Source organism: Petromyzon marinus (genome assembly GCF_048934315.1).
Source record: "Petromyzon marinus isolate PM22_M1 ecotype Great Lakes invasive population chromosome 84 unlocalized genomic scaffold, UKy_Petmar_22M1.pri1.0 chr84_unloc.3, whole genome shotgun sequence".
Taxonomy (NCBI): domain Eukaryota; kingdom Metazoa; phylum Chordata; class Hyperoartia; order Petromyzontiformes; family Petromyzontidae; genus Petromyzon; species Petromyzon marinus.
This window is the reverse complement of record NW_027422640.1, coordinates 1,154,847-1,176,035: the sequence shown is the minus strand read 5'-3', so window position 1 is coordinate 1,176,035 and position 21,189 is coordinate 1,154,847. Positions and strand designations below refer to the sequence as shown.

Below are 21,189 nucleotides of genomic sequence, written 5' to 3'. Positions count from 1 at the left end.
ACATGTACACACACGTGTACACACATGTACACACACATGTACACACACATATGTACATGCGTTTACAACAACTGCCATTCGCCACTAAGTGGTGGTGACGTTACCACGACGCTTGTGCCAGGCCATGTGCACCTTGAGGCCACGTGAAGTGTCGAACGCCCGCTGGCAGGAGGTCCCTCCTCACCAATTAATTCTCCTCATGAACTCACTCACTCACCCTCCTAACCTATTAATTCTCCTCACTCACTCCACCCTCCCATTACCTGGCACTCACCGCCTGTCCGTGACCACCTCTCCAGTGCCTACAACCACAAACACCACCTCTCCCGTGCCTACAACCACAAACACCACCACCACCTCTCCCGTGCCTACAAACACAAACACCACCACCACCTCTCCCGTGCCTACAACCACAAACACCACCACCACCTCTCCCGTGCCTACAACCACAAACACCACCACCACCTCTCCCGTGCCTACAACCACAAACACCACCACCACCTCTCCCGTGCCTACAACCACAAACACCACCACCACCTCTCCCGTGCCTACAACCACAAACACCACCACCATCTCCTGCTGCTGCTGCTGTCGCGGTCTCCGCGTGGCGCCGCGGGCCCAGGGGGAGGCCTCGCGGCCCAAGAGCGGCGCCACGGCTCCCCCCCTCCCGCTCCTGGCCCCTCCCCCTCGTCCCTCCTGGCCCCTCCCCCTAATCCCTCCTCCTCCCGCTCGCGACGTGGAGTGATCTCGCCCCCCCACCGCCCATTGCAAGAATGGCGGGAAGCGGTCGCGGGGCCGACCGTGCGCCGCCTCTCGCGTGATTGGCTCGCTTCGCGTCACGTGGGGCAGGCGGAAGAAGAGTATGGGGGAGGAGCTGCGCGGTTAGGGGCGGGGCCGTGGAGTCACGTGGTTGGCAATGATTGACAATAAGTGGGCAGGGATGACTGTTACGTCAAGGTGTACGTCACATCCGGTAAAGAAGTTATATAAATAAAGCCCCTTCGTGACTTGCCTCACACTTGCTTCTGTCCCGCGTGCCGTCAACAGGAGCTGAGCATGGCGCTGCTGATCGTTGGCGTTCTGCTCTTGGCCCTGATTGGGATGGGGATCTTCATTTATCTTCGTTTTACGCTTGCCATCTCAGACTTTCACCGCGAGACCACGACGCTGCAAAGGGAGATGATGGGCCAGCAGAATGTGGAGCTCTGTCAGAGGAACAAGACGCCCCATCTGAAGCTACAGCAGCAGCAGGAGGAGTTGATGGATAACCGAGAGACTCTCCAGAGAGAGAACAGGGGCCTGGTTCAACAGCTTAAAGAGCACCAGTTGGAGCTGGAGTCCACGAGAGTGCCTTGCTGCGAGCGTGCGTCTCTCCGTGCGGATTTTCTCCAAGACTGCAATGCAGCACAGCGGCAAATGTCGCTGCGCTGTAAAAAGGAAGGTCTCCGTAGGTCGCTGCGCATCCACCTGAGGGAGTTGAACTTCCTGAATCCACAGAGAGGGCAGAAGCAGTTTAGGCTGCGCGGGAAGCTGGCGCGTCACGAGGAAAAGTGGCACGGCGAAGAGAAGATGCGCAAAGAGTGCCGGCATCTCAGTAGACAGCTGAAAGAGCTGAAATGCGCCATTTCTCAAATTTACAAAGATGCCACCACCACCAACGCCACTGCCACCGCCGCTGCCACAGCTGCCACCACCGCCACCAAGCTCAAGAAATGAAGAGATGTATTAATTGGGTCCGAAAATGGCTGAAACGCAAGTCGACCATTTAAAAACATTGGGGCAATTTTGAAAATGACACCGCCCCAATTAAAACATTATTCACAAAGACAAACGTTCCCCGTATAGAATCAAGAGACTATTGGGGCAAGTGCTATTAGCAAGGAGCAGCACCGAAGAAGGCCTCCACAATACAATCACAAGCACAAACACAAAGGTCCCCCATGTAGCCTCAACACACTGTTGGGGAAAGTGTTGTACAATATATATTTATCTATGTTTAACTTATTTTGCATCACATGTAGTCAACCATACCAATGGGAGGTGTTGTTAATGAATAGTACAACTTTTGGATTCCATTACAGAGAATCGTTAGTAAGTCGAACAGTTCATAAGTCTGAATAAAATAGTGTACTGTATTTAAATTCACATACTGGAAGTGTTGTAAAATGTATTACGGTTTAACAAAAAATTGGAAGCATTGTTAAAGTCATAACACGGAATATTATACATTTGCAAATAATACTGTAATAAATACTGTATGGTAAACAAAAAATAAAGTTACGTAAATAGAAAAAAAAATGTTTTTATTGTCACTTACCTTGAGTCTGGATGTGGGCCCGTTTGTCGGGAGGGGGCATAATGAGTCCCCATAACTGCACACGGGGGGGTTGAGGGTGAACGCCCGCAAGCACACACACACACAACAGCGACAGTCATCCCCCGAATAGCCTAACCAGAATGTTGGGGCAAGTGCTGTTAGCCAGCAGCGCCTATGAAGGCTGGAATGTCGCACGAGGGGGTGCGTGGACAGAACCACGCCCGGCTGCCTTTGTCTCGCCAGTGGTGATATTTACACAACACACCAGGCACTTATTTGAGGCTGAGTCGATCGACGGAAAGCCCAGCAACCATTGATATAATCGTTAAAGGTGTTGGTCGTGAGTGGGAATCGAACTGGGATCGGTGGGATGGTAGACAGTGTTCACCATTGCACTATCTCTCCCCACACACACACTCACAGGGGTATATGCGTCCGTGCACACACACACAACAAGAAGACAATAATCGCCGTTTGCCCCTAAGTGGCAGTGACATCACCACAGCGCTTTTGTGCGGTGCTTGGTGCATTTTGAGGTCACTTGAAGTGTCGAAGGATGGCTGGCAGGAAGTCATGAATAGACACAGGTACCATGGGTTGACTTAAGGTGATGACGGGCAGATGGAAAAGCCGTGCTCCCCACTGTGCCAACTTTCAGTGTTTCAGTCGTATAGCGCTCTGCTCATTGTTATGAGTGTCGCTCCGCTGCCCTACGCTATTGCTGGAGGGCAACTGCCTCCACCTCCCCAGTAGAGTCTTTCATGAACCTCCTCCACATAGGCCTATCGCGACACTGCTGCTACCAGTCATCAGCAAGTTCAATCAGCTCCACATCCTTCTGTACCACATCAGTCCATCTCTTCTGTAGCCCATGCCGCGCCTGTTTAGCATGATCTATCCGCCCAAATTGAAGCTGCTTGGGGATGCGGTGACAGTGCATATAGACTTCATGACCCAGCCAATGGAGCCTGACTTGCCGGAAGAGCCCACTGATGAGCCTTTGTCCAGATATTTCAGGAAATTTTGGCCTCCTCACAAAGTCCAGTCTGGTTAAACCCTGGATAGATCGTAGGCAGGCTAGACCAAATATTTCAAACCATTGCAGATAATCCTATAGAGAGAAATAAGGGAAGGCATAACTGTGGTCCAGAAGACATGAAGGTTTGTATGGAGTAACAGATCAGGTAGCTTCCATACAATGTTACGCAGCTGATGAAAATATAATGCCGCTCGAATTAATCGAAGTGAGACCTCGGCTCCCAAAACAGAGTTGGTCATGAGCACACTGCCCAAGTACGGAAATATCTCCACTCTCTCCACAACTGCCTCAAAATACATGTGGAATTGAGGGAGGGGAGCATTTTGATGATGTAAAATACCCAGGGAGGTGATTTGATTTTGTGGGGCTGATGGTAACGGCCCATATTTTTGTAGCATGTTCCGTGTTTAGATGGAGTGTCTCCAACTCCTTAGAGTGTGCAGTAATCACCAGATCATCCGCATTCATAATATGGTTTAACTATAGAGAGCCATACCATGACCGGACTCGTGCATCGATCAGCCTCCCATTATATCTATACCAGATATAAATTCTACTGGTACATCCATGGAAATCGTCTCATTACTAAGTAGTCAAAGAAAATGTTAAGTCGTGTAGGGGCCAGAGGACATCCATGTCGCACATTACTCACATATTCTATCATCCCTTAACTCCATTATATCGATTTCCCATGAGACACAGCAGTTGTTTTTCTATTGTTTATATATGCTTTTCATTACTGTAACTCTGTGTTTTTATTTAGCTTTTGTTATTTTGGTGATCCAGGTCTCTCTTGCAAATGAGAATCATCCTAGTCTCTTTAGTTCTCGCCTGTTTTAACTAAATAAATTACTACTTACTCCATTATGAACTCACCCACTTCCCTTACTTTATGACTCACATAAATACGTCCTCTCCTTCCTCATGAGTCATATATTGACCTGATAACCCAGGCAACCACCTGATCATTCACTGTGCCAACATCACTCACGCACTATTTCACAATCTCACCAACGACCTACTCATCCCATCACTCACTACCTTACTCACCATCCGCTTCCCTCATTGACCCACTGGTAAAATGGAAATACGCAGTCTAACACTCACGTGTTTAAAGAAGCTCCTTCGCAGGTTAGATTGTCTAGATGATTTATTTCACGATAACGTATTTACAACGCAAAAGTACGACTCACATGAACCTTCCCTCGTACAGTACCCTGCATCTGTTTCCACCCATCAACACTGACACCACTATATCCTTTGCCATCTAAGAGAAAGGAAGTAGAAGACGGTTGAGTCTGCTGGAAGAATGTACCAAGGAAACTGCTGGAAGCTGCCAGGGCGAGGCTGAGTGGGTAGAAAAGGGAGAGCGAGGCCCGCAATTGGGGCGCTAGCTCGGAGACTGAAAGACGACTGCAGGTGGATGACATCGGGGCCGACTGTTGTACATGGTGGAAACCATTAAGAAAGATTGTTCGAGATGAATGTAGTTGAAAACACTGGGGCTGCAGATAGTCATACCCTTGTGAAGCGTGTGAGTTGCACTCTCTTCTCAAAAATGGAACCTGCAAAGAAGCTTCTGGTGGCAGTGGTGGGATACAGTCTACAAGTTCAAGAAGGAAGACCCGCCGAAGAGCTCCTGCAGAGGACGAGTTATCAACCCTAAGCGCTCCAGGTTTTTGAGACTCGGCAAATGGTGGGAGTGAGAGCCGGACCCCGTTGGCAGCCAAGTTCCCGATGGAAGTGGATGCTCCGCCAAAGACCCAAGAACCAGCATCGCCGAACAAAGAAAATTGGCGGCAGCTGTTGGACAGGTTGGACCACCTTACCTCAGTGGTGGATCGACTGATAATTTCGATGATGAAGAAAAGAGAAGAGGAAGGAACAGGTAGTGCGCGGCTGAAGCCAGATCCATCTCCACCATGGACCGCAATGGCGAGGAGAAAGCGCCATAGGGCAGCAGCCATCGCTTCCCCCCGTCGAGCAGCAGGCGGGAACCAATCAAATGACTCAACCACAACTAGAAGCTGTTCAACAGACCTTGACCACCATGCATAAAAATACGGGAGGCGATTGTATTGCATTCATCAAAAGATTTGAAGCAGCTGTCAGAGTCAGCCGATTGATTGACGATGAAGTGCTACGACTGCTGCCAACGGTGTTGGATGACAGAGCACTATTGGCCTTCTTTATGATCCCGGAAAATCAACCTGCCACAACCCAACAAGGTTGTCAAGGGATGGCCGATGTTTTCTGTCCTGCGTCCAGCGCAAGGCAGCAATTTTCATCCTGGAGAAGAGGAGATAGCGAGCCACTGATGGCTTATAGAAGTACCTTGCATGCGGTTGCAGTTGTGGCATTTCCAAGGATGGACATGACAACCTGAGACGTGCTAGTGGTGGAGCGGCTACAAACTCTCCTCTATCAAAGTGGCATTACATTGCCGATTTTGCCAGAGAGTGAGCAAACTTCAATGTAGTTTGCTAAATGCCTCTGGGCACACACAGATCCCAGGGCACCATGTGAAGTAGCAGCCCATGTGACAAGGGTGATGGAGAATGGAGGAGCAGGAGGACCAATGGAGCCAACAGGGACAGCAACAACAGGGACCGCCGCAATGCCCAGCATGGAGGGTGATCTGCAGGCGACCTTGGAAGAGATGGCTGTGGCCATCCAGGGGTTCAACGATTCAAGGTGTCAACTACAGCATCAGCGACCATGGCACAACCACGGAGGAATTCAGGACCATGCGGTGATGTACTGCTACCACTGCGGGAGGTCGGGCCACATCGCGAGAGGTTGCCGAGGGGAAGTCATCCCGAGACAACCAAGAAACACCCAGGCGTGTCGCCTGTACACCCAGCCAGATCACACGTGCACCTCATTTCCAAAACCCTCATCACCAACATCACTAGCACACCACTCGATCACATCGACCTGGAATGAAACAACAGGGAAAATTCGGCCAACATCTCGGGCTAAGTGGAAAAAGTTAGTGAGATCGGTCGTAGCAGCAGCGACGGGAGCAGCATGGTGTAAACCGACCCTCCCTGACTCGCCGTGACAGGTGATGTCAATAAACACAGCAACGATAGAAAATGATGTACCACCCAACAGATCATGATCTTGGGCTGATAAGGACCGAATGAATCCGATTGCAAAAACAGGATGAAATTATACAGTCATTGGCTGCACAGGCAGCTGAATGTGCTCAAACTGGTCAAAATGGGGAGCCATTCATCCCATGGCGAGGACTCCTGATGAGGTGGGACATGAAGATGCAGCGTTGTTGCCTAGTGGTGCAAAAACCCTTGCAAAAACAGTTGCTACAAGAAGTGCACGCCAAACAACAAATCCACTTGGGCCACCGAAACACATTACTCACACTGCAGGCTCGATATTTTTGGCCAGTGATGTCAAAAGATGTACGCGAGCGGGTAATCATTGTCAGGAGTGTGCAAAAAGGAAACCTGCTCCCCATCCTATACAGCCTCCACTGCAGTCGATCGCAGTGGTGAGGGTAAACGAACTAGTAACGTTGGATATTCTGGGTGCATTTCCTAAAACAGCAAGGATAAAATAAATATTTGCTCGAGGGGATGGAGTATTGCACACACTGGCTCGTTGCATGGCCAATACATGACCAAACGGCTGCAATAATAGCAGAAGCCTTTCTCCATGGCTATGTATTGGACAAGGGCCCCACTGAGAAACGTCTAACAGGCCAGGGTCAGAATTTTTCTACTAATCTGTTGCGAGAGGTTTGTAATATCGTGGGTACTAAGAAAATTCGAACGCCACCGTACCACCTGCAGTGTGATGGACAAGTAGATAGGCTTAACCGCACGCTGTCCGCAATGTTGTGCCATGTTGTAAATGGTGATCAGATGGACTGAGACTTGCACATCCCAGGGGTCCTAGGGGCATATTGTAGAGTGCCACATGCATCGGCCGGGCTCTTCCCCTTCGTTTGGATGTAGGGGAGAGACCCTGAGCCACCTATTGAGGACCAACTGGTGGCTTTCCCTGCTAAAGTTGTGTCGTCGCCAACCTCCCTCAGACTGCCACTAAAAAAGCTCTGTGAAGCTCGTGAAGCCGCGATAGCAGAGTCAGGCAGATCGCAAATAGCAAACAAACGGTTGCGGAAAAGAACGGAGACGCCTGTACCCTTTGAACAGGTTGATCGGGCCTGGTTACACTGTCCTGAGGTCCGGGTTAGAAAATCCGCCAAACTACACCATCCTTTGCAAAGCCCAGTGGAATTGTTAAAATCCTCTGCCCGCAAAGTGTTCGCATCCAAATGGGACGCCAGAGATGGGTGGTTAATCCGAGTCGCCCTAAACCATATAGAGAACTGACGTCACAAGGGATCGTTCAGGCTCAAAAAGGCCGTGTCTAGGGGCGTCGTGACGAATGCCAGGGAGGGGAGCATCCTCCTCACAGAAATACTGCCCCCGCACTCTCCTCTCAGGATCGACCGGAATGAAGACGGCCACGATGAGGGAGGCCGATGGACTAATTTCGAGAGGTGCCGAGAAGGAGTGTCACCAGGTCGAATGTGCTGCTCGACCACACCTACAGTACATATTGATGGCTTGTTGTAAATGTAGGGCTAATGATGTTGCGTATTGTTTGCCTAAGAATGTACACCTTCAATAGGGCAGCCCACATAAGAGTTTGGTGATGATACTGAAGGGTCAAGTTGGGTTGTAATGTCTTCCCCCCATTGATTCAAGCGCCTATGTTAAACATTAACCCAGAGGTTAAATGTTTTGTACTCCATGCCCACATCATTGAATCCCGTGTGCGATCCCATTGATTCCCACATAGAGTTCCCTATTACTGGTAGGAACGAAGTTGTAAACTGAGTGTACCAGCCTGCAATAGATGAGTGTACCAGCTTGCAATAGATTAATGCGTCCGTCCGTCCGTCCCCTTTCAATACTTTAACGAAGTGAAATCTCGTGCTATTGGGGTGTAAAAATAAAATTGCGCAAAATTCCAATGTTCCTACCAGCCCACCCTGCAGGGACCTGTTAAATTAGAGTTTTAGCCGGGACAGATATTTTTATGGGCAGAAGAGGGTGATGTAGGGTACTGTACATGGCAAAAGTTATAGTGGTGTCAGTGGAGATGGGTGGAAACAGGTGCATGGTACCGCACGAGGGAAGGTTCGAGGTAGAAGACGGTAAAGTCTGCTGGAATAATCTTAAATTAAAGCTTTCATGAATGCAGGGATTCATACTCTTTGGTGGAGATGATAGCACAGAGTGGTGTACCTTCTTTATGACTGATATTTCCATCCTACCTGCCTATGTCAGCTGTTATTTCCGACTCTTTGTGTCTCTCTCTATGCCTCTCTCTTAGATCTCTCATGCTCACATGTCTTTTGGATTGCACTCTCATGACTTTGGATTCCACCACTCTTCGATATTACTTTAACATGCTAATCTCTCACATTAACATAGCCACTTTCATGCCCTCTACGAGGAAGCCGCTCTCCTATTCTTACATTTACATGCTAATTTCTCACATTAACATCACTAGCCCCGCCCGCTTATTTATGGCCCTTGGGCTACACCCATTTCAAACTCTTTTAAACATTCTGCCTCAACAGCAGATCATGCTTTGCCATCTGATGACGGACGCTTGTGTTGCACCCGAAACGTCGTGATTTATTTTATTTTATACCTACTTGACTTTACCGAAAGAACCAAAGAGTATGGAAGATACCAAGTCAGCTTCATCCCAATGGTGGTGTTTAGGCGAAAGTTTATCTATGAGTATATATAGGCTGGCTGACAGGTATGAAGCTACTCCTTTGGTGGTAATATACAACAAAAACAATAATAAATGTATAACCATTGTCATGGGTGAAGTCTTCCCATACTGGATCAGTCATGGAGATTGTTTCACCATACGCCATCATGCTTCTCAACGTGGGTTGATAACGAAAAGGCTCATGGCCAGTTTGTTTGATGTTAACTATAACCGAGAATCAAACTCAAGTGGCCTGAATCATAGTGCAACGCACAAACCATTGTGACACCGTTCCACAAGTTAACAGGGAAATAAAACACTATGCCATGTTTTTTGTTTACTGTCAATAAAATGAGAAAATAACATTGCCACGTTGGTCAACCCGTCGTCTGAAAATTACGAGATGTACAAGTCAAAAATCTCAGGTATAATGCAGACAATGGTTTTGGTAGTTGGACGATTTCAGAATGGGTTGCAGGTGACAATCCTAATCAAATGCCATTTTCAAGATCGTGTGCATACACTCAAAAAAATGATATGTTGGACTAACTTAACTTTTTTATGTCAACAGGATGCACACAACTGGGTTATGTTGCATTTAAGTAACATTATTTATTTCGGTAAACGTAAGTGAATTGCTTAAGGTAAATGCAATGTTGTTTAGTTGAATCAATTTAACAGTCTTGGTTTTGTTTTAAACAATAAAGTTAATTAACTACAATTATCCTAAAATTAATACTTTTAAATTCATCCAAAATAAATAATCCATTTTCATTGTTCCAGTTTTTTTTATTGAATCCATTCAATAACAATTCTGAAAACTTTCACAAAAAAAAATTATAACAAGAATAACTTGCACAAAATCTGTAATCTAAAAAAAACTAACTTTACTTTTCAAAATCAAAGGCATCTACTTTACACATTTTTCCAAAAAGAATAACTGGTACAAAATCTGTAATCTCAAAAGACTAACTTTACTTTTAAAAATGAAAAGAATCTGCTTATTACAAGAAAATTAAAATAAATAAAAGCATACTGTCTTTAAATTAAAGGATTAATAAAATATGCACATACAAGTGTTATACTTGAAAAATAATAGCAGTCTTCTTTTGCTTCCTTTTAATTGCACAAGAACAAAAATAAAAAAGTATTATGTACATAAATATATGTACTGCAACAGCCAAACCAACAGTGCAACATTATGGAGAAAACATAAGTCCTGGGTCTTGGTCCTGACCTCAAGTTACAGCGTTTACGAAAGCAGTTTATTTTTCAGGACCTGGACCTTGTTTGACAGCTTGTTTGCATCTAGCTCCATAAAAATATTTTGAAATACTTCAAAAGTGTACCTCAGGTCTTGTGGGTAAGCCAAGTTAAAAGCGTAAATTAGACCAAGCATCACAGAACAAGCATTTGCCACATTGTTCAGGTCTTCAAGTATTTGGACGCCTTTAATGATAATGCCAACATCTTCATAAGCGTCTGTAGCATCTGCCCCTTCATGTACGATGACATAAATGTCGAGGGTGGTGTTGCGCATTGAAGTTTGGGCTTCATCATGTTCAACGTCCTAAAAAAGTAAAATACAAATAGAAACAATTAATAACAGATCAGGGCTGAAAGTGGGAGTTGGTTTTAAAGAAACATACAATAGGTTTAAAAAAAAGTAAATAACTTACCAAGTACTCCTTCACAAGGTTTGAGAGGTCTTCGTTCATGTAAACAGTAAGGGCTTTCAAGATGCATTCACGTTTTTTTTCGATGGTGTCATTCTGAAAAAAATTGAAATGAGCATTAGTTAGCACTTTGCTTTTTAGACTTGTTATTGTACCATTATAAGTAGCATTATACAGATTATCCCACTGTGTTGTTTTCATTCAAGTCAAGTTTGTCATTCTTGTGATTACATGAAGAAACAGAAAAACTGAGAAAGATTAAATCCAGAAGAACTGCGTCAACATCTCCAAGACACCTGAATACACCTTCCTGCAAAGCTACCTGAAAAACTATGAGCAAGTGTACCTGGACAAAAGCTTTTTTAAACGCAAAGGCTGGTCACACCGAGTATTGATTTTATGTAGTTAATAGAAGTTAAGTAAATAAAATCTATTTATGGCATTGTTTTAAAGCAGTACAAAAAGTACTGTAGCTTCGCAGGAAGGTTTCTTCAGGTGTCTTGGAGATGTTGACGCAGTTCTTCTGGATTTAATCTCTCAGTTTTTCTGTTTCTTCATGTAATCACAGACAGACTTGATGATGATGAGATCCAATCTCTGTGTGGATCATACTGGCTATTGTCAGACTCCTTGTGTATATAAAAATGTCACTGGATTATTACAATTAATGGCAAAAGGAATGTTTGGAAATGTAAAACGATATTTTGTACTGACACACTGCAGTAAAAGATTTAAATAACTGGCTTAAAACCATTTCTTTTTGGGGTGAAAATATTAACATGCCTAAGACTTTTGCAGAGTACTGTATATACCAGACTTTAAAGGGATACTTAACCCAAAAATTAACCACCTCGATAACATGAGGCTATACATAATGACTGAATATCCATCTTTGGGTTAAATATTTTTAAAATATAATATTAATTATTGTCAGATTTAAAATTATGAATTTAGAGAACATACCCGATCCATAACTTACAGGATGTTTGTCATCTTCTGTGCTGCTCTTCCTCCTTTCTTTCTGAAGATTCTGAGGAGCTGGGTTGAGAAATTATCCAGCTGACCCATAAATTTGAACACCAAAGGGATAGTTGTAATCCTACTGAATTCTGCAGATACCTAATACAATTTTGAAAGGACAAATCATGTTGGCTGCTGATAAACATGTTTAAAAAACATTGAACATTTTTTTTTCCAGCACTTACAGATGACATACAAAATTACAAATGAACATTTTCATATTTTAGAATTATAAAAACCATCCATTACATCAAAGACTTACCTCTCTCTCAGTAAAGAGTGCTGGCCATCTGTTCCTAAACTCAACGATGAACGGCAAATCTTCTACCACCTCATGCCTCCGGAGCACAAATGTTCTCTCCATCAGGACCTTGATAACCTGCTCATTGTTTATTTTAGCCACCTCAGACAGTAGTGTCATCCTTTGCTTTTCAAGCGTATCCTTTGTTCCACCCAATGGGTAATCTGGACAGCAATTAACCTCGGCTTTTCTAGGTTTCTTCACTTGGTTGGGACTTCCCATGGATCCTTTTCGCTTGTGGGAGTTGATGTTTAACTCAGAACATCCCATGTTCCTCAATTTTGTTCTGTAGTTTGCCATCTTATATTTCAGACTTATTTTCCAGCCAAAGTAGCCGCTCACAGAGCCTTTTTCTTTGAGGCATGGGTGCTTCTGTACCAAAGCAGCAGCAACATCATCAAGATCTGCACTTGTAGGGTATGCCTTGTACTTTATTATTTCTGAAGCTAAAGTATCCAAAATATCAGACTTCAGTTTGGCATTGGGGCTCAGGACAATACCATCAGCCTGATAAGCAAGTTGAGCTTTTTGCAGTTGAATCTCAGCATCAAAACTAAACTGTGGTATTGGGAAACGTTCAGGCCATGCCTGACTTCTGAGGACACAGATTCTGGACTTGAAAGTAAAGATGACTGTGAGTATGAGATTATGTCTGTGTCACAGGATGATACTGAAGAGGTCTCATTTATTTCTGGCACAGATGAAGTAGTTGGGAAACTTGTAGATGAAGGCAACTGAATGACCTTGAGTATAGCTTTATCCTGTATGTCTGAAGTTGAAGTGAGGTTGACAAAATCATTAAAGTCCGGATCTTTGAATTGAAGTCGAAAATCTTCAAGTACTGTCAGTTGTGTTTGGATTTCTCTTTTAAGGTCATTCAACGAGTTTGGTATACCAGTTGGGAGATTTAACCTTTCACAATTATTTTCTCCCAAGATTACTAGAAGTTTGGCTGGGGTACCCATCCTGTCAAATTTTTCTGAAAGAGAGATAGAGGGGATGAATATATGAATATAATACCAGAAGACCAATCCAAACTATTGACATTAAATAGATGTTTAGTATAAAATGAAATATACATAAAATATACAAGTCCACAGAGGACTTCAGTGGCTGGTTATTACACCTCATCAATTAGTATGTGTCGTTTTAGGGTAATCATTCGGACACCGCAAACCTTATAATCTGCAAGAGGGTATGGGTCTTTCAACTCATTGAGGGTAATTAAGCACATTTCAAGAGTTGGTACCAATTCAAACGCCCTGAAGTGCTCTCGATACCATGAACACATTTTTTTGGCAATGAAAGCAAGGTTGTCTTCGATTATACAAATTTGAGCAATTTCTGCAAATTCTGGAAGTCCACCAAGAGACCCATGGGCAATTATCATGCCATTTCGATACATAATGCCATCATAAGAAACATTCTGAGCAACATTGACAGTGGTGATGCCAGGATATCTAGAATAAAGGCAACGTACGACATCCTCTTTCATGACCTCGATCGTGATGGTAGAGACACGTCTGACCTGTAAGGTGGTCTTTTCAGGGCTGGGTATGTGGAGGTTATATCCAACCATCAATTGGTGTTTTCTTTCCAAAGTTAGTGTTATGTTCTTGAAGCAATTTGTGTGCCTAACTACTTGTTTGAAGTAGCTATGCTTAGATTTCGATTTAAAGCTTTCGTGACTGCAATGATTCATCTTCTTTGGTTCTTTCTACGTGACTTTACCGAAAGAACCCACAATAATATTGTGTTATTTTATTTTATCAATTTATTATTTTATTCTCATTCTACGTGACTTTACCGAAAGAACCAAAGAAGAAGAGCTATGCTTAGCTTCAAAACGCAATGTCCAAAGAAAAACTAAAGGACCAAAGCAGCGAATCATTTCTGGATAGTGCTCCAAAAAGTGATGCTTTGGAAGCAGCTGTTTAAGTGGGACAAGCTCCTGATACATCTGACGGTGTTCAGAGATCTTGCATTCCAAATATGCAATGGTCTCATCTGTATGAACTGAAGACACAACCAGTTCCACAATATCCTTCAAGTTTAAAATCAAAAGCCACACAGGTTTCATCTGCAGGCACCAAATGCCCAATAATAAATGGCAGCAGTCTTAACAGACACCAATTTTCATGCGCATTGCCATCAACTGATTTTCTCCTTGCAAATGTCTGTGGCACCAATTGAGGTCGATTTGTCTTATCACCCCACTTGTACGGAAAATTATGGATGAGTTCATTGAGCAGATCAAGAGACAAGATCTTATTTGAAATAAGTACAGAAAAGCACTCTGCCAGCTCAACTGGTACTATGCCTTCAAAAAGATCATGAGCCAAATCAGGAGAATAGCCTGTTGTAACATTAAAGTAGCTAAGGCTGTCACTGAAAACACATGCTTTTTTCACAGCCATGACATTCACACCTTTCTCCTTTGCAAGTTTCACATGTCCCTGGTGTTCTTCTGCAGTCCTTAGTGTAAATTCACCTGCCTTCACTTCATTGGTCTGAGAATCTGCACGAGAAGCTGTACAAAATCGACAACAGTACTCTCCTGAAAAGTTCTCAATGAAGCCAGCCATTGAATGTGCAGCAAGATTATCGGCCACAACAAATTGAACTGTTCCTTTAAAGAATGTTCCCAGCTGGTGGACAAAAACACCTTGCTGTTCCAAAGTTTGGAGATCTTGCAAAAGAGGTCGCAAGATTTTCTCAAATCCGTATGTTATCACGTCTTCTGTTTTGCACAAAACGGTAAGATAAATTGAAGACAAAGTTGACTGAAACATGGATGGCACATTACCCAAAATCCAGTAGATTGCACATATCTTGTGCTTCTTTCTTGATGTCCCGAGAGGGTTGCAAATTTCAAAGTCATCGACATATAAGCACACAGATATCTTCAACTCATCTGAGAAGAAATTATTTGCTTTAAAAAACTGACCATCCTGAATTGACCTGTACTGATGGACATCTCTTCTTAACTGTTGAGAACTGTGACTTTCGACCACTTTGTCTAGTAGGTCATTCTGACCAAGTAGATTCTGTAAAGACTCAAGTATTGGAACATATTCAAAAGTTCTGTTTCCCTTGGCCTCAAGAACATACTCCACGGAGTCTACAACTTTAAAATTTTCCCTGTAATATTCTTTACGCTTAAATGCAGAGGCGAGTGGTCCACCATGCTTTATTGCAGTGAGCAAAGGATGTGTTGTACTTAAAGATGTAACAAGGTCTTTGACTAGAAACTCATAATTGTCAATCCTGTGCTTTTGTAAGGTGTCTACAATAATTCTGTATGACAAAGGGAAAGAAGCATCACTCAGTAAATAATGCAAGTCCTCCAACAACTCATCGACAGCTGTGCCTGGGACATGATAGTGATTCTCCAGCTTCAACAGCAAAGAAGCAAATTTAAGCTCTACCAACTTTGGCAAGTTCTCTGGAACCTCTCCTGTATCAATACAACTGGAATCCTCCTCTAACGTAGATGTATTTATTTCTTCGTTTGAAAGAGTGTCATCAGATATTCCTCTTACCTCTTGTTTTCACTATTCCTTCCTTAAAATCAGTCAACGAACACTGACAATGTTTTCGCCTCTTATATGATTTGAATGTGCTATACACATTTGATTTAAACGAGCAGTCAAACATAAAACTTACTGTCTCATGACTGCGCAAATGCTTACTTATGTGGAGAAAGTAATCATTTACTGAACGAATGTCAGTAACACCACAAACATGACAATTTATCTTTGTACTTTCGCTAGAATTTTGCTTTTGAGGTTGCTGCTCACTACCATGTGATCTGCATAAGTGGGACCGCAGTGCATTCCAGGTTTTAAAAGTGCATGGACAGTAAGAATATGCGCATGGATATGCGTGTCTGCGGCCATATTGTCCATGTACCAACCTTAAGTGTTTTAAAAGTTTTGATCTAGATATGTGAGACGAGCCACAATCTCTGCACAGCCACATGTAGGACTCTAGAACTCCAAAACTCTGTGAGAAAAAAAAGATGTAAGTCACCAAAGAATAATAATATAAACAACACTGTAACACTTTATAATAACGTTCAGTTATAAGTGACTTATAAGAGATTAGTTAATGATAAACTAATAATTTACAAAACATGTCTACATTCATAAATGATTAATAAGTAATGTGCTAACATTTTATGAATGTTTTGTTAAATTAGTTGTAAGGTTATTAATGATGAACTAATCATTTACAAAACATGACTATACATTCATAAATGACTAATAAGTGATATGCTAAATGTTTCTATGCTTTTGTTAATTCAGATATGTCATTTATAAATTATTAGTTAATAGGTTCATAAATTATGAATAAGTGGTATGCTATACAGTAAAAATCTGTATATATCCTTGGTAAATAGTTTACACTTTAGATTAGGCCGAACCGCCAAGCTTACATTACTTGTTAGCTAACATCAATGCCATTTTATTCATGTGTCAAATGTGTTTATAGCTGTTATTTGGGTTTTCCAAAGTTTGAATGTTAACATTTTACATTAAATAAAAATGCTCAACACCATTATTTGAGACAGTTATTAAAACTGACATTACTAAAATGAGAAAAAGTGCTTTGCTTTATACAGTAACATCACACACAACAATCCGTTAACACATAAGTGGAGAAACTCTTATTAACTAGCAATTTAATAAGTAATTTGTGTCTTTGTGTGGGGAAATTCACATCAAAGTTCAACAAGTATATATTATATAAGATCAAAACACACGAATGTAACGTTATATGCCTAACTAACAAAAATGCGAAAACCACACGAATGCGGCAACTTCATTAAAATACCATACAAAACACGATATCCGCGATAAACCATCTACTGACAGCCTCTAGCCTATATAAATGCATAAAAGTAAAATACCTCACCTCTGTGTCCACAAAGACAAAACGTTGATTGTGAAATGTTGCATTTGACTGCACAAAATGGCGATGAGGGAATTTGAGTGAGCTGAAGGATCAAAGTTGATCGTTGGATGTGCTTTCCATCTGCGCATGCGCAGATATCGCTCCACCTGCTGACCAAAGTGCAGTACTGCAGAAGCAACACAACTGAATTTCATTCATTTAACACAAGTGAGCTGTGTAAATGGGAAATATCACTTTTTCTAATTTTGTCAACACAACTGTTTTAATTTTAATGCACAAACGTTAGAGCATTATTTAATTTAAACATAATTACATTCTTTGGACCAACAACTACCAATTATCATTTTTTTGAGTGTAGGTCTGTTGTAGACAAAAACAACGGCCTGCTGATAAAGCATGTCCTGCATTCTTACATGTGTAAAGAAGCTCCTTCGCAGGTTTCATTTTCTAGATGATTTATTCCCGACGATAACATATTTACAAGGTGAGAGTACGACTCACACGTTGCACAAGGCTATGACTATCTGCAGTCCCGGTGGTTTCTAATAGAGTAGATTAATCTCGAACAGTCTTTCTTGATGGTTTCCACCATGTTGGTTTCCAACAGTCGGCCCCGATGTCGTCCACCTGCAGTTGTTCTTCAGTCCCCAAGGCATCACCCCATTTGCGGGCCATGCTCCCCCTTATATACCCGCATGGCCACGCCCTGGTAACTTCCAGCAGTTTTCCCCGGTAGATTCTCTCAGCAGACTCTATTTTCTTCTACTTCACTTCTCTTGGATGGCAAAGTTTATAGTGGGGGCAGTGGAGATGGGTTGAAACAGGTACAGGTTACTGTACGGGGGAAGGTTCGTGTGAGTCGTACTCTTGCGTTGTAAATACGTCATCGTGAAATAAATCATCTATCAAATGGAACCTGCAAAGGAGCTTCTTTACACATGTGAGTGTAAGCCTGAGTACAATCTCACGTGTTGTTGCTGTCGAGCATTTTAATTTTACCAGTGGGTCAATGAGGGAAGGGGATGATGATTAATGTAGTGATAGAATGGGTGGGTCATTCTTGAGAGCATGAAAAAGTGCGTGAGTGAGGTTGACACAGTGAATGATCGGGTGATTGTGTGATCAGGTAAATATATGACTCATGAGGAGAGAGAGTGAGTATTTACGTGAGTCATAGATTTAAGGAAGTGGGTGAGTTCATAATGGAGTGAGTACCAGTTTATTGAGTTGAACAAGGCGAGAACTAAAGCGACCAGGATGAGTCTCATTTGCAAGAGAGACCTGGATCACCCAAATTACCAAAGCTAAATAAAACACAGAGTTACAGTAATTAAAGCAAATATACTATTTTCTTCTTTCGATAAAGCATATATAAACAATAGAAAGCCAACTGCTGTCTCATGAAAAATCGACGTAATGGAGCTAAGGGATGATAGAATGTGTGAGTAATGTGCGACATGGATGTCCTCTGGCCCCTACACGACTGAACATTTTCTTTGACTACGTAGTTTGAGACGATTTCCATGGATATACCAGTAGAATATATATCTGGTATAGATATAATGGGAGGCTGATCGATGCCCGAGCCGGTCATGGTATGAATCTCTATTGTTAAATCATATTATGAATGCGGATGACCTTGTGATTACTGCCCACTCTAAGGAGAAGTTGGAGACACTACATCCAAACATGAAGCATGCTACTAAAATATGGGCCGTTACCATCAGCCCCACGAAAACAAATCACCTCCCTGGGTATTTTACATCATAAAAATGCTCCCTTCCTCAATTCCTCATGTATTTGGGGCACCTGAGGAGAGAGTGGAGTGGGCAGTGTGCTGATGATCATCTCTGTTTTGGAAGCTGAGGTCTCATTTCAAATAATTCGAGCAGCATTATATTTTCATCAGCTGCTCAACACAGTGTGGAAGCTACCTGGCATGTCACTCCATACAAATCTTCATGTCTTCTCGGCCACAGTTATACCCTCCCTTTTCTCTCTCGAAAGGAACATTTAGGTTAGCTTGCTCACGATCTATCCAGGGTTTAACCAGACTGGACTTTATGAGCTCACAGATTCCTAGAATATCTGGACAAATGCCCATCTGTGGGCTCCTCCAGTAAGCGAGGCTGCAGAGCGCCAAACAACTGCAACAAAGAAAGTTGGCACAGTGGGGAGCACGGCTGTTGCATCTGCCCATCATCTTCCTAAGTCAATCCATGGCACCTGCGTCTATTACATGACCTCCTGCCAGCCAGCCTTCGATACTTCACGTGGCCTCAAAATACACCGAGCATGGCACAAGTGCTGTGGTGATGTCACCGCCACTTAGGGGTGAACAATGGTTGTTGTGTTGTTGTGCGTGTGCGCACGGACGTATGTACGCCTGTGAGTCTCTTGTATGGAGAGAGAAAGATAGGCAGCTGGGCGTGGTGCTGGCCCGTGTGCTATTCTAAGCTGCATAGGCGCTGCTCGCTAACAGCACTTGCCCCAACATTCTGGTAAGGCTATACGGCGGATGATTGTCGCTGTTGTGTGTGTACAGGCGTTCACCCCCCTCCCACCGCCACCCTGTGTGCAGTTAAAGGGACTCATTACGCCCCCTCCCGACATGCAGGCCAGCATCCGGACTAAAGGTAAGTGACAATAAAAACAGATTTTTTCCATTTACGTAACTTTATGTTTTGTTCACGATACAGCATTTATTACAGTGTTGCATGCAAATTTACAATACTTTGTCTTATATATGCCTTTGACAATGCTTCCATTTTTTGCTGAACCGTAATACATCTATTCTAGATTTAAAGCTTTCGTGACTGCAAGGATCCATACTCTTTGGTTCTATTCGGTAAAGTCACGTAGGTAAAAAATTAAAACAACCAAAAATCACGACGTTTCGGCCACAACACAAGCGGCCTTCATTAAGTGAATGGATCAGGCTGTCTCGAGGACAGCGCTGGAGTGAAACACGGCCACGCTCAGACCGCGACCTTTAAGCTGTGTGCGAGGAAACAAGGTGCCTTGACAAAGGAATTAGCATAAAAATTAGCATTTGATTGGCCGACTTAGCATAGAAGTGGTGTACATGCGGGTGCACTTGCCGTTTGGCGCGGGGGGGGGGAGTTTACCTATTGATGGTGTGAAAAGGGAATTTTTAAGAGCTGCGAAAGTTTGGGGTACCACTACTTGAAAAATATACAGTACCATTGAAAATTAGTTTAATGTTTGGTTCGATTTAGAACATCTTTCCAATGGTTGCTTAATTTGAAACCATCTTCTCGGTTGAAATTGTGTCTGTGTTTGTAGATCTGAATTGCCTCGTGAACAAATCTCTGATAAAAACCCGTGGGTTTGCAAAGAACCTAGGTATCGGAGAAAATTATATCGTGATCACCCACAGCGTTGTAACAGTGATCAGTTACGGCAGAAGAATTCGTTTTGCCGTGTTTCAAATCTGATTTGTGCTCGCGAATTCGGTCAGAAACATGTCGCTTTGTCTCCCCGATATCGCAATCACCGCAGGTACAACTCATTTTGTAAACCCCGGGGTACTGTAAGTCAGGAATGACATGCTTCACGGATGGGATCAGATCACGAATTTTGTGTACTGTATTGAACCGGACCTGGATCTTGTGTTTGTTTAGAATTTTGGAAATCTTTTTAGTATCGCCTGCTATATATGGTAGTGTGATGGTTTTGACCGGAGTATCAAGTGGTTGTTTCTGTATGGAGGGAGAAACAGCTTGACGGATGGTACGGTCAGAGTATCCATTCATTTTGAGGGCCAGGTGTACATGTTTTAATTCACTGGTCAGGTGGTGTTGGTCCGAAATGCAATGAGCCCTATGGTATAAAGTTTTGATGAGAGAATTATTTTGGGCTGGGTGGTGGTGGGAATCAGGTTTCAAGTATGAATCTGTGTGGGTGGGTTTCCTGTAGACAGAATGCCCCAATGAGCCATCAGGTCTCCTCTCAAACAGAACATCTAAGAATGGTAGCTTGCCATCTTTCTCCACTTCCATGGTGAATTTGATGGCGGGATGTCTGGAATTGATGTGGTGTAGGCAAAGGTTCAGAGCTGGGAGGCCATGTGGCCAAATGACGAAAGTGTCATCCACATATATCTTCCACAGGGAAGGTCTGAGGGTGGAAGTCTGGA

General features: G+C 43.2%; 1 protein-coding gene across 5 annotated transcripts in view; it reads right to left on the bottom strand.

Moving 5' to 3' along the window:
- LOC116936847 (NACHT, LRR and PYD domains-containing protein 3-like) overlaps positions 1–424 on the bottom strand; it is a 41,503-nt gene extending 41,079 nt beyond the window's left edge. For 2 of the 5 annotated variants that reach the window (XM_076059140.1, XM_076059142.1), the window contains exon 1: positions 105–420. The gene's annotated coding sequence lies outside the window, so the exon portion shown is untranslated. Of the gene's footprint in view, positions 1–104 lie in introns of all 5 variants that reach the window. The other 3 variants (XM_076059141.1, XM_076059143.1, XM_076059144.1) reach the window with 2 other exon arrangements.
- Between the last annotated feature and the right edge of the window lie 20,765 nt (positions 425–21,189).